The 15,000-nt window shown below is 38.0% G+C and overlaps 2 long non-coding RNA genes across 2 annotated transcripts in view; both read left to right on the top strand.

The window, feature by feature from the left end:
- The first annotated feature begins 4,588 nt into the window (after positions 1-4,588).
- On the top strand, positions 4,589-8,154 carry LOC137974586 (uncharacterized). The gene is made up of 2 exons (XR_011117476.1): positions 4,589-4,807; positions 7,770-8,154. It is a non-coding gene; the product is annotated as an uncharacterized lncRNA (long non-coding RNA).
- A 2,034-nt stretch (positions 8,155-10,188) lies between these two features.
- Positions 10,189-15,000, top strand: part of LOC137974575 (uncharacterized) — a 9,229-nt gene continuing 4,417 nt past the window's right edge. Inside the window, exon 1 of the long non-coding RNA XR_011117475.1 lies at positions 10,189-10,665. This is a non-coding gene — a long non-coding RNA (uncharacterized lncRNA). The remainder of the gene's footprint in view (positions 10,666-15,000) is intronic.

Below are 15,000 nucleotides of genomic sequence, written 5' to 3'. Positions count from 1 at the left end.
GTAGTGTCTATTGTTCTAAAAAAAAGGCTCTAGTGAACAGCAAGCTACTGAGTTTGCGTATGCCTCTTGTGCTTATTCTTGCGTCGCTAGTAAAAACCAGGCCTTTAAACCGATTGTTATGCCGCTGGAATCAAACCGGCATGATAGGCTTGAATTTGGAATAAATTTGAACTGCAGAATGACTATGAAATAAGAGTTAGATTTTTGATCAACGCAGTTAGGGCGAAAGCCGGGGGATAGGGATCTCAGTTATTCATTATTCCATTTTTTTTCGGAATTATTCTTTATTCATCATTGAAATCTCGTTCGGTATTCATTTTTCCGTAGTTATTCTTTAACGGAAACCGTAAGTTCTTTATTTTGACTGTTCAAAAGCCAGATATTTCGTATTCATTTTCTTTTTTAATCAAGCCGTTGTTCATTATTCATTATTTCACTTTCACCCCTGAAAGTTATAACTTTAACTCGCAATTGACAGACTTGCTTGAGCTCTCTCGGCTTGATCATGCTCAGTTGGTAGAGTGCAATCGCACGATCATGGATTCGAATCCCTTTCCTGTTTACTTCTTTTTCTTTTTTTTTCCAGGTTTGCTTGGAACTGCTTAATTCTAAGCTTCTTATCAAACTGTGGTGATCTATGCAACTTTCATATTCATTCCGCAATTCAACTACATGACATTATATATATTCTTAATTCATTTCATTTACCTCTAGCGGGACATAGCTATGATCCGTCTACCCTTCATTTCACGATAAGCTTGCATAGAGAAGAGAATTTAAGTTTAATTTGCTGTTATGGGACTGAGGTAGGGACCAGAGTGGGATTCGAACCCTGAGATTCGGCAGCACCATGCAAGAGGCAGCAAATACCCACCTTCAGTCTGACACGCCACCCCCTCCTACTTTACCCTGCAGCACATAAGATGTCGCAGGACACTTATCTACAGGTCTTGAATTCATTTCCTTCACTACTTGTACGTTATCACTTTGACATTCATTTAGATCTTTGAGATGTTTATGGTTAAATTTTAAGAGTTATTTTTTTTATTATCAAAGAAAGGCACAGTACAGGTTTTTTAAAGTCCAGATCCTTTCATCAACTCCTTTTAAGTATATCAGCCAATAATGAACTATAGTACATGAAAGAAAAAGCCTTTTTATTCTCAACTACGTTTTTCTCAAAGAGATTGTCAAAAGCTGTATTTCAGTCAGACTCACACTGCACTGAAAGAAAAGCAATTAATGGCAGATTTAGGGTGTTTTCTGAGCGACAAATTACTCTTTCTTAATATTTTTTATGAGATTTATTATATGCTTAAACTATATATCTTAACATTCTCCAAACAACCAATTCAAGTCCTAAACATAAAAAGGGCGTGTTGTCATTTCATTTTTAGAGGACTTTCTGAAGAGAAAGTATCATACATTGGTTTTAGTTTTTCAGGGCAAATCTCTGAGCTTTCTTGAATAGCTGCCAAAATAAATTCAGATATTTTAGTTGTAAGAGGTTCATTATCCATGCTAAAGTTATTTCAATTAGTGTAAGAACGTGGGCTAAAGCTGAGATGATACCCGATCGGATAGCTTTATCTTTCATTGAAACATTCAACTGTGGACGCCACGAAAATTTTCGTTTCAGGTAAGCCTGGCGGCCTCAAATAATCCATATTTGTCCATGCCACCAAAAGCAGCAGGAAAACGTACCCTACGCTACTACAGTTTAATAAATCATTTCAAAGGATATAGTTCAGTTTTTAGTGAAGCTAAAATCATCTTTGGAGGGTTGCCAGTGTATTGCGTTTATTTTTCCAATCTGAACTTGTGACTCAAGTCCAACTGGTAACCAAGCGACCACTTTCTCTCACCTGTCATATTGTTCGCGCATGCCTGGTTTATTGAATTACCTTTTGTCAGCACGAAATCACAATCTTACATACCTGTCACTAACAGAGTTCGAGCACAATACGGAAAGTTGCTTCTCAAATATTTGTTTACAACATTCAATGTAAAGCCCTGGCCAAACGAAACGCAAGTCATCGCAAGTCGACGCAAGTTTTGTTACTTGCGCTGACTTGCATACCGTTTGGCCACCCACTTGCATTCACTTGCGAAGACTTGCGACGACTTGCGTTTGATTTGAACATGTTCAAATTTTGGAGGCAAGTCCGCCCAACTTGCGTCTCGTTTGGCCACTCAACGCAAGTGGATGCAAGTTTTCGCAAGTCATTCGAACTTTTTTGGAAACCTTTTAGCCAATCTGATGCCGCTGTTTGAGCAGGAATCTGAAACTTTCGCGCTTTCCCTTTTGACAAGATGGCTTCTGTCACGGAGCAAAATTCGGAAAACTTAAGCCCCGAAGAGCTAAAAGAAAACAAGGATAGGGAGTTAAAAAAACATAAGAAAAACGAAAACCATAACAGGAGACCCAGTAGCGGTGCAAGTATAAGCAGCAGCTACAGTGAAAGTAGCAGCTCTTCCGAGTCTGAGCCTAGGAAAAAGAAAAAAAAACAAAAATTGTGCTACTTTTGCAAAGGACTTGCGCTCAACTTGCGTCGCGTTTGGCCACCCTATCGCAAGTGAACGCAAGTCTTCGCAAGTGAGAACTTGCGTCGACTTGCGATGACTTGCGTTTCGTTTGGCCAGGGCTTAAGGGATAACAAATCGCATTTGCCCCCATTACAAAAAAAAGAAAAGAAGAAAAACGAAAAAAACAAAAACAGGAAACTAGAAGAAAGACAGACAAAAAGCCTATCCTGCAGTTGCCACAAAAATTTTAAAAAATTGTAGGTAAAAGAAAGTCCCTGTTTCCACAAGGGCCATGTATAAAAAGTCTAGTAACTAAAAAGCCTAAAGTTTAGGCAGAGAAAACTAGGTTAGCAAGATCTTTGGAAAAGCAAATCGCCCAGAAAAGTAAAACGCTAAGTCAAATGTTCCGTGCTGTAGAACATGGCATGCTAAATTGGCCAATTATCGAATTGCGCTTACTATGTCAAAGATATAATAAATGCTATTTCTATCTTATTTATGCTTTTTCGTGAGTGAAATCACCTGCGGGAAAAACATGAACCTTAAAAATAAGGAGTCTTAATAGTTTTTGTCGATTTCTTGGACGCGCATATTGGTAGCACAAAGGAGGCATCGAGCCCGGCATGGACCGCCGGCTGAAACTGAATAAGTATTTTTGAGGACACTCCAAAATTCTGCAGTTTTGTGATTTTTGTCACGATTTCCTTCGCATCGCCCTCTCAGTCTGGTTTACTATTAATTAAGAGCGGTATCAGTATTACCATCTATAAACTTGATGAAAGGATGAGTTAATTTTGTCGGACCTAATCTAAATTCAATTAAAGATTGGGGCACCCAGCATTCAAGATAGATATCATCTACGGAAAAACAATGAAAGCAGAACTGGCTCATAAGAGATGCAATGAAACCAAGAAGTTAATCAGTCACCAAATGTCAAACTAAGATTTTAAAAAGACATAGGATAGTTGAAATTTTAATTTAAATGTAAGCTCGCTTTTTCTCGAAACCGAGGGGTGCATAAGAAATTTGAATTGTATCGGTCATCCTGGAAAACTGAGCTCAACTCCGTCGTTTTTTTCATAAACAATGAAAACCTAAAAAGAAAGGAAAAGTAAAATCATGGATATGTAAAATAATTGTAATTCAGTTTGGTGATATTTACAAATGTTGTTTTCTCGGATGCACACGGTCAATAGTTACTGTGCTTTCGTCGGTGATGCCGTGACGAAGAAAACACAAGAGCACAGCCATATTAAACAGTGGGTTACATCTCTTTGCCTTGGATTAATCACTATTACATTTGCTTACATATGCGGCCATCCCTGCTTCTAACTAATAGCAGTGATGTTAAATTCAAGAGTAACACTGCACGAAAAAATGGATTTACACCAAATTTGCACAGCGCAAATTAAATGCAAAGATATATTTACTCTAGAGAAAACCTGTAGCAAACATGGTAAATCCAAAAGACCAAAATGGATAGCTCTACAATTTAACAGCGACATATCAAATATGGTATATTTGATATCCTTCAGACTGATTCGAAATGTTATATTTTTGCCAATTAAATCCTAAGAAGATTAGTTTTAAAAAACTATCACACTTTGACACGCAGCATTACTTGAAACAAAAACCATAAAATGGACACTGCTGAAGCGCTAAACTTCCATTTAACGTAATTTCGTTAATATAGCGACGACGAGGTAGACAAAAAGTCACCATTTTAGATTCTCTTCAACTTCCGTCTTCTATTATTCAGGTGTTGCGGTGAAACTGAAATAATTACTTTTTATCTCTTCTTATCATGCGTCTAATGTTCTATCAACCAAGATGTTCTTCCTGCACATAAATGTGATGTTCAATATGAGGAAAATAACGAGGTCCGTATTTTTAAATAAGAGCAAGTTCTCTTTGTTCTTGATAATCATCATCTCACATTATTTGTCATTAAGGAAGCGTTCTTATCGTCTCTGAAGGCGGCAAGCTTGCGCTCACGCTGTCCAGTTATCGCAGCTGCCCCGAAGCCAAATGTATAAAAGAAAAGGCTTCACAACAGGAGGCTAAGCAGAATTTCAACTTCGCTTGCAAATAGAAGGTGAAACTAAAATCTTCAACTACACTTTCTACATTGAAAATGAGTTCCAAATGTACGTGGCTGTTACTGGCCATTTTGCTTTCCTTTCTTGCATCCTCTTGCGAAGCATTTTCAGCTGGAAGCTGCCCGGATCGATCAGGAAACAAATGTAAGAGACGAATGGAATTACCTGGAAGCGAGACACAGGTATTATTCAGTCAAACTTGTAATTATGGATTACAATAAGACCGCATTTTTCTTACGCACATCTATACATACATATATTTAGTATATAGTAAAACAGTGGATAGCGTTGAGGCGCGCTCTTATTGGCTACTTAAGCTCTACATCTATTCACCACTTCGGTGAATAGTTGTTAAATATATAATGTATGTGTGTGTGCGCTCATACTGAGTAGTGTGCCTTAAGATGTAACCGCAGCGCTACTTTACTGTTGAGCACTAGTCTAGATTCATCGGTGAACACTGAAGTTGTCATGGTGTGGTCTTAAATTGTTTTCTTTTGACTTCGACCTTGAAATAGTGGCACGCATCTAAGGGCGCTTTCCTTTTGTCAGAACTGGCCGGCCAGACCTGTCCGTTTGCAAAGCAGATGCAACAATTTGAATAAATACTTGCATGATAATCCCTCGCATTCTTCTGGAGGAGTGTATATCATCCTCGAAGTGTGTTAATTTGAAGGCGTTGTAGAGTTAGTCCTTCCAAATGCCCGGTCTGGCCGGCCAGTTCTGCCAAATGGAAAGCGCGCTGAGCGGCATCAGCGTGCATTTTATATCGTTCTGTATTCTTATACTATTTTAGAAAACAGTCTTAAGAAAATACGCACGCTGCTTGGTTAAAAACCGTGTTTCTATAACTCGATGGAGACAGAACTAGCACGAGCTCGAAAAAGCTGTGGAAACACTCGCCTGCGGCTCGTGTTCCCACAGCATTTTTCGTTCTCCCAAACGTTCACTCGTGTTTCTATAACTCGATAGAAACACGGTACATGTTTTCTATTTCTTAACTGTAAGATTCAGGTAAATTTTGAGCGGTTACCTGTTGTTGACTGGGGAGATAAAGAGGATTTATGGATTAATAGGTTACCTCCCCGCGAAACTAAAATCCAAACATGGGCTATCGTTTCTAGGATGCTTTAGAAAAAAAAAACATTACAGTCTTGATGATTTTAATTTAACTACAAACTATTTAAACCATTACAGCGGATGTTTCTTTTGGGTCCAGTAAGATGACGTGTAATCTTCCGGATTTCCTCAGTGCTTCATACGTAAACTTTGTTGTAGTAAATGTAGACGAACCTACCCTGTCAAAAAAGAAAGATCAAACGAAACTCATGCATATACTTAAACACTTACGGACGGTGCCTACTATTGTTATTGCGCATACGGTCTACGTATCTCGAGATACTCGGATTACCTATGGTTTGTGCTTATTAATGCAAGGATATTTTTGAACGGTTCAAAATTATGCGGAGAAAGCATAACTTAGCAAGTGCTCTTGGTATCCAAAAGGAAAATTGGGGATAACCACGCATTTTTCAGAGATAATCAAGTTTCCATTTGGAAAAGAACGCCATACATTGCTATGTATTTTAAAGCTTTTTACAAATATTGTTGATTAATTATCTTCGAAATGCGTGGTTACCCCCAATTTTTTTTTATTTCAATAGCAATCGTTAAGATCTGCTTTTCCCGCATGTTCAGTAAACCGCGCAAAAATACCTTTGCATTAGTAGGCACCGTCCTTAATGGAATCTGTTTGCTTTTACAGTATTAACTGTAGGCTGACCTGAAATAACCTTTGTGACGTTTACGGTCAAATAAACACTTAGAATCACTTGTCCGAACACAACAGTATTTACTAAACAGACATGACGACTACCAAATACAAAAGTCCTAGCTCCTAGACCGCGTGGGAACATCTAAAAAGTGGTATAATTGCCCATTTTTAATGAATTTTACCCTAAAAAGGTCACCTAGAACTTTCGGGAGCCTTTTTTCTGGCTGAATTTTTCGAAAAGGTAAGTTTTGATCCCTATAAATTTCGGATCGCTAGACTTTCAGCTAGGAAATCCGAACAGATGAAATGTTTTTAGGGGATAAAAATATGCCTATATCTAAATTTCAGGATAACGCTACAGAATAATTTCATTGCGGAAAACTCCTCACTAGAGCATTTTAAGATTAATAGGACCTTTTAACTATAAGTAGGTGTTTTTATATTTAGGTTTTTTTCTTTTTGGGAGGGGAGAGGGGGAGGGGAACCATTATGAAAACTACCGGGTAACCGGTAATCATATATTTTACCCTCGATAAATAAAGTTTTTGTTTGTTTGTTTGTTTGTTTGTTGTATAGAGATCATAAATTTAACGAGTTAATGTATTAATCAATAGGCTATGCAAACCACCGATCGTGAATGAAAGTCCCAAACATAGAGCAAAATATTTTTGAAATAAAGGAAACATTTACCTTCCATACTTCGCTTGAGCACTTTAAAAACTTTTTAAGATCTTCTGAAGTATTTTGTGCAGAAAACTAAGCAATACATGATCAGAAACTTTGAAAACTATACACCAGTCGGCCGCCATACGCATGTTTACAAATTTTACTCCCGCTGTCGGTGCACAGGCCACTCGCGCCAAAGCTCAACATACTATTAGCCAATCAAAAGACTGATACGACAATTTTTCATTAGTGAAAACATCGTATGTCATTTTTATTTCGACACGGAAGTGTACGTAATTCTCTCTGCTTATGTAATAAGTGAAATTATACAGCGATGAAAAATGACGATTTTTGGGAATATCCTAAGAAGTCTACCAATCTTCCACTTTTAACCTTTGCATAAGAATGCCGCCTTTAAATGTTAAATTGGTACTAAACAATCACTCAGATCCCCAGAAAGTTTCCATTCGAATTCATACTTCAGAGTCTCAGGATTCACGAACTCAACTTAGAAACCCTTTTTTGGATATTAATTTATGATAACCAATCGGTCTATTTCAGAGTCAGTCATCATTAACTGGCTACCAATTACTACAATTATATGGCTTTGAAGAAATGAATTACTGAAATCATCTGTTTGCTATCTTGAGCCAGTGTTATAACTAACGTAAGTTTTGCATTTTGTGTTGCTGATTCACTGACAGGCACTCAAGAGGACATTGTTTAAGATAATTAATCCCCGTAGAAAAGACTACAGAAGAGAAGACCCTTCAAGGACAGCTCAACGGCTGGCACAAGATGAAGAATACTTTCCTCTGTGATTCACTCAGTAACTAATATCGTTAATATTTTACACTGTAGAACAACAAACTATATTTGGTACAATATGTCGTCAGGTGAAGACCAATGAACGACAAGACAACTTTTCTTAGTGGAAAATTCTTTTAAAGTAACAATAAAGATGTGACTTTAAATTTTTTGAAATACTTAGCAGAGCACCAATATAAGCAAAGATTCTCCTTCGCCCACCAAAAATGGATCTTGTTAACATATCGTCCATGCGGATGCAATAAAGACAGTAAAATCTCAGTGAATTTTCTTCTTTATTTGTAATCATGGGCTCCTGTAAATCACCTGATTTCAGAAACGTTCCAGCAGAGTCAAGAGCAATCTCGTCCCCAGGGCCTGCTTTCCTTTCGGTCAGCACCAAGAGCACGGACTCTGGTCAGGGCCAATTTATGCTTAGTCGCAGTGAAAGTCCATTTTTGTAACTATTGGCAACCTTTGTTAATCCCCATTTTGAGACGGTCTGCGTAGACGAGTCGGAAGTCCGTAATTCGCGGACTTGCTGCTTTGGAACGGGCTAGAGCCTAGTTCTTGGTGCTGACCAAACGAAAAGCGGGCTCTGGGGACGAGTTGAGTCAAGGGCATTGTGTTTGTGGTTAGTGAGTGATGGCCACGGCCTCGAATTAATCCTCTCTGGCAAAAAATGTGCCCAGCCATACCCGATTATGCCCCCTTTAAGGAACACAATGTTGTCCTTTCTGTGCAAATTTTTCATTATTACCTTCTGCAACCGAAACAGTGAGAATATGTTGTATTCGTTGAGGTCTGGGAGATATGGCTATTTCAACTTTGTTGATTCACTAAAACTCTAGTCGAGTTGAAAGATACATGTTTAATTTTGTTTTTTCCTCTAACGCCTAACCTAAAAGCCCACAGAGAGATCGTTTTAAAAAGCAGCACTCTGGAACTCCTTCAAAAAAATAATACCTATCATTAATACATCTCACACCTGCCACCATTACTCTTCTTGTCATTGAACTCTATTCCCCAAATATTGGACCACATAAATGGTTTGCTCAGGTCAGGTCAAAAGACATGTGATATGATTACTGATATGATATGACTGTCCCTAAGATCACTCTGAGAGTTCTTCTTGACTCGGATTATATGCTACATATGTATCCTGTCATGGGGCGTATAATTCCAACATAAGCGACATGAATGGCGTGGATGATTCATTGGATGCATGTTTATATTAGCATCTCTATGAAATGTCTATGAAACGACCGAGTTTATCAGGAATCAGAGAAAATGTTTCAGTAAGAATCAATACACCATTCGAAGAAATAAAATATTGTCGATTTTTGATAGAACAAGGCTCATTATGCTTTTTTTCGAAAACTGCAATTTTCAAAACAGGATATAATTTAAAGGAAAAAGATTCGTCTACGACGTTCTGCAATTTGCAGCCAGCTCAATGAGTTCACGTCATGAAGAGATAAAATTGGGTCCATATATAAACTCTAGGAAAATTCTGTTTACTAGATTTTCCTCGCTTATGCATGAGCGTCATAACGGATGATCCAACATCGTTCATTGCATTAGAATAAGATCCTTTGAAATGAGGAATTTAGAACACAGTAAACAAAGTCAAGTTCCCCTGAGAAACTGTCAGACAAGAGAGTGCTTTTCATTGACTGTGTTCACAATTTTTGTAAATCTGGTTTCGTAGCTGATGCTTATGTTTTCCTATTTTAAAGTAAACAATGCTAATTGAAATCCCACTTTTCGATATGAAGGTCTTTGAAGGTATAATTTCATCAATCAACCTAGTCATTTCCAATATTTTTAAAGAAATCCATTACCGCTTAGTTGTTCCCGTAATATAAACATAATCTGTCAATTGCCAGAGAAGTAACAATTGCTTGCACTGATTTTCTTTGCCAGATCATTATTTCTGGCGTTCAGAATGCTATTCAGGAACCTAAAACATCCTTTTCCCATTCTTTAATGATTTGCATCTCCAATTTGATTTTGTGCGAAACAGAACCTAAAAATACCATAAACGCTAACTTTTCTTTTTTATATGTGTTTTACGCTGCAAGTAAAAGGACAATGGTATTACTGAATAAGTCACAAAAGAGTGAATATAGGTTTAAAGCAGGAGGACCTAGTGAGCTTTGATGTTAAATTACCCAACACCAAAAATAAACAAGGAAATGATATCATAACTTTAAAAAATACTCTTCTTTCATCATCAGGAGAAAATACATACAGGATCATAATATTATAGCAAAACAGGATTTTAAATATAAACAAAATGCGGCTACATGTCTTGAAATACATAGTTCTCAAACTAATGGCCCTGCAAAGAGCCAAGGACTAAGGTTATAGTAACTGTTGTCGGGATGCGTTGGCCGGCTTCCTGCAGGGTCGGAAACGGAAACTGACGTCTTTTCTTTGTGTTAAGCAAGCCTAAACAACAACTGTGCTAACTATTAGCCGCATTTCAAAAACATTGGTCAAAGAGAGCCGATCCTCAAGGAGATAAGTTCGCAGTCAAAAGCGAACATTGAAAGTAAGACCGCAAGCATAAAAAGACAAGATTATCCGGTGCAGAATTAAGAATTTTTTTACGGAAAATATCCCAAGCTGACCGTAGCAGCTGTAATTTGTACCTGTCCAGAAATGTACGCAAGAACTTCTTTACTACTTTTTATGTTAGTTTGTTCTGCCAATTTTTGCCAATGGAGTGAAGCGTTTACTGCCGGAGCAGGGAACATCGGGGAAAAGCGTGGCTTTAGTCATGAAAAGGTAAGAAGTAAATCTATGCATTTCAGCAAGTTAACAATGATAGTTGTTACTAACATTCAAACGCAGCGTGAGGGGGTACTTTCTCAACTAGATTTAGGTAGTGGGGAATAGCAGAGCTGGCGAGGAGGTCAGAGCTCTTGCGCTCCATCATTGTAACCTTGGTTCGATTCTCGATATCGCATGCGCCTTAATTTTCTTGGCTTTCTTCTTTACTCTGATAGTATTTGTTTCTCCGGGTAGTTTCAATGATTTTATCCTGAAAAATAATATTTCATTTTTTCAGTAAATTTGATTTCTGTAGTAGTTTATACATAAAATTGATTATTGAAGTTGATAAATTTCATCTTTAAGGTGTCATACCTTTAAAAAAAGAAGCATTGAAAGGTGATCATCAGACATTTTTCAACGGAGCCGTAACCTAAAAAGGTAGCGAACATGGGCTAACAGCCTCTAAAGTTTGATAGATTTGAAGCTTCACAGTTTGAGACCAGCTGCAAAGGGCGACTGAAAACGAGATGATCCAGCCAAGAGACATAATGCTGTACTTACTTTTGTCCTCTGAGTTGGCAATTAAATTTCGATCTATTAAATTTTATAACCGTTCGCTCATCATCATGAGGAATAAAATCATTAATTTTGAGTAATTTGCGGGAATTTATCGAAACTGTCGCAACAATCATACTGTTCAGTGCAGTTAAACTAAAAAAAAATTTAAAGGAATTTATTTAACGGGGAGATTTTTCGTCGTTCTTTGGGCAATTTTGTAGGACAAAAGCTTGTATATATTTTCTTTAAAATGCATGCGTCCATCTGGACTCATATGAAATAGGCACAACCCAATATTTAATTCAAGAAATCACGTCTTACATGGATCACCTAACGACGTGCAGGAGTTTGAAACTCCCTTTTAAGTGTACTTATTCACCATAGTTTGACCGCTATCTGAGTTTTATCCAAAACAATGTATTTATCTGAATTCGGCGACAGATTCAAGTTGGTGATACATAAACGCCCGGTTTTCTACTAAACGTTTTGCTATTAATTTAAAGTAAAATAAATATATCTTTTTTTTTTTTAATTCATTGGTTATTGCATTTGAAATAAGCCAAAATTTCGAATTCATTCGAGTAAGAAACGTTAAACAGATCCGATTACTTAATTGTAATCATAACCATATTAATAATCATAATCATCATTATCTCAATCTTAGCTGAGTGTGAGTGCTCTTCTCATTGTGGAGACTATAAATCAAGTCCAATCGAATGCCAGATGGTTTTTTGTGAAAGAGGAAAACCCGAGTACGCCCAACAAAAACCCACTGGGAGCAGAATAGAGAACCAACAACCCCACCCTCGCATGAGTCCGGGAACCAAATCTGCAAGTGGAAGGCACTCACCACTCGGCCAACTCTGCTCCAAAGTATAACACTCTTATTAAACGTATTCCATCACAATGGGGTATCCCATAGGTATCCTCCGGGAGAATTCTCCCAAGTATGATGAACAAGGATTATTCAGCTAATGGCTTTGACAAGCAATAATCTAAATTTTTACTTAGATTAGGCTGATTTTCCCTTTGCACTGTACTGTTTAAGTTAACTACGACAGTTACAGACGTTTGGTTGATTCGTTAGAAGAAATGAGGAAAAAACTATTTCACCATTTTCACTCCTTCCGACGCTTGACCAATTGATAGAAACACAGGTCGATTCGAATGAGTGTACGACATTGACCGTTGATTTATATTTATCCTTTCAGCGCGGTTCATGAAAGAAAAATGCTTTAACCTGAATAAAGATGTATTATCTACCTAATTTTAAATTGAAAGGGCTGAATTGAATTCAAAATAAGGACCATTTGGGAATTGTGAATTATAATAGTGTAAGCTCAATATATCCCAAGTCAAGTTCAGAATAACACGATAATGTTTTTGTCAAAACAAAATCTAGTGGATCACTTCCTTTTGATGGGATATATAATATATTATCAGCACTCTATCGAAGAATTGCGATGCACCTGCCAATTTTTTTGCAAGCCATTCATAAAATCCACATCTACATTGAGATTCAATAATGGAACGCTGCTTTCGTCCTTTTCCTTAGTTCCTTTGTTGCTTACGAACAACATTAATCCAAACCAAATAAAAAATTATATTATAAAAACATGTATCAAACTTCCTTACGTTTAATTTCCGCAGACGTAGGAAAAGCAACTCAAAATTGACCACATTTGACGAAGAGACATTTAACGATATTCTCTTTATGTTATGTGCAGCAAACCATAGGTGGCAAAAGAAATGTGTTTCTCATCAATACAATTGTTCCATTCGATCGTTTTAGAATTTCGTACGCTGACGTCAAAGTTAAATTCACCTAATGGATTTTGAAAATACATATGTTGAGAAAATGTATGTGACGGTTTTCATCCAAACGTTACCCCACTCACAAAAGAAGTTTGTATGCCTAAGTTGCCACGCAACCTTATATCCAGATTTATTTTTGAGCATTTGCTCGTCAACAATCAGACTTTTTTTTTTTGCTTGTCTGGTTGAGAGAATTTTAAACGTAGGGTAAGACGTTCTAAATCAGACCCAACGTTTCGACATTCCTGTCTAGAGTCTTCATTACCATCATGTGATCCATCACGACATATTTGTTGAAAAAGCTGATGGTGCGCCCGCCAACCTACTAGGCGTCCTAACCATAACCTTAACCGCCATAAGTTCTACTGGGTAATGTTGATTGAGTCTCAGCAACTCCCCGTAGCCTAGAGACACAACACTTTCCGCAACAGGCGAGCAGTTCCAAGAATAGCCGATAATTGTACACTTCCAAGGAACAATGATGAAATGGTATATGAAATGAACCACATATGAACTGCGAATATGAAATCAAGTGAAGCGTCGCACCGGAATCGCGAGGTCACGGGTTCAAACCCCGTTGAAGTCCTGAATTTTTCAGGCTTCTCTACGCAATTGCAAAAATTGCGTTCATAACTGCGAAGATCATAGCTTCACTTGACTTCCAAGGAAGTTAGGAACATCTAGCTTGCCAGACCAGGTTTTTGCACCTTTCGATATGCTTCCAAGAGCACCAATCACGAGTCTACGAGTATTTCTGTGATTTTCGAGACTCCGCGAAATCCTCCTGATTTCAAATGCTAGTTTCAACCTTCTCCTCCTCAGTCCTGATGATGTTCTGGTCCGCTGGCACAGATATGTCAGTAAGTGTCCATTTCTGTGTGTCTTTATGCACTAGAGTAATATCTGGCCGGTTCTGCTTCAGTACTCTGTCTTTGTAGATAGTCATGTCCCAGGTAATCCTCCATTTTTTGCAATTGGCAAGGGTTGATGGTCATACCACTTGTCAGTAAACTCTATCCCATACTTCCTGCAAATCTCCCAGTGTACTCGCGGGGGCACCTTATCGTGCCCCTTCCTATACTCTCTCTGGGCAAGCTTCTTGCATCCACTGACAGTATTTCGTATTGTTTCAGTGGCATCTCCACACAACCTACAGAGTGGCGTCTCTGAGGTCTTAACTATGCTGTCCTTGATCGAGTTTGTTCTTAAAGCTGAGCAGCAAGAATCAAACCTTCTGTCTTTTTTTTTAAGAATCCATTCCTGAGCCATCTCCAAGACTCCTCTCCAGCTTCATCTGATATTTGTTGGACAAACGCACCATGTAGGGCTTTCTCCTTCCAGTTTTTAACTTTCTCTTCTTTCCTCCTCCTCTCATAGTCTTGCAGACTCTCCTCTTCAACAATCACTGTGTGTGCACTCTTTCGTCTTTTTAATAATATATTGTATTACGTCCCAGTGCTATCTTAAACTTAATCTCTTAGTCTAATTTGAGGAAGCCCATAGCTCCATAAGCTCTTATAGTTTCTTTATGGGCTTCATCGCCTTTTTTACAATTTTTTGTATTTTGTTTATTAAATCGGATACATTATATGTAATCATGGCAAATAAAACCTTGAAACCTTGAAACCTTCAACGCAGCTTGAAGCATCCACTCTTTGCTCTCCCTTAGGTAGCCATGAAGGGATTTGCTTTCCCTTTTTACACACTCCTCGCTGCCAATCAGTCCTCACTCCCTTACGTTCTCGAAAGGTAGAGCCTCGCAACATTACTCCTGGTGTGCAGACAGGCATTCATTGCCAAGATCTTCCCTGTTTGTCTATCCATGTTGGCTACTTCCTCCAATTTCCAGTCCACAATCCCCGCACTGTAGCGTACTACAACTGGACCCTGGGTATTGATGCCACCGATCAAATTTCCCCCATTGAGTTTTGATCTACACAAAGTCTTGACTCTTCTGATATACTCAGATGTTAT

Source organism: Montipora foliosa, chromosome 1 (assembly GCF_036669935.1).
Source record: "Montipora foliosa isolate CH-2021 chromosome 1, ASM3666993v2, whole genome shotgun sequence".
Taxonomy (NCBI): domain Eukaryota; kingdom Metazoa; phylum Cnidaria; class Anthozoa; order Scleractinia; family Acroporidae; genus Montipora; species Montipora foliosa.
The sequence above is the reverse complement of the archived record's forward strand: the minus strand, read 5'-3'. Positions and strand labels throughout refer to the sequence as shown.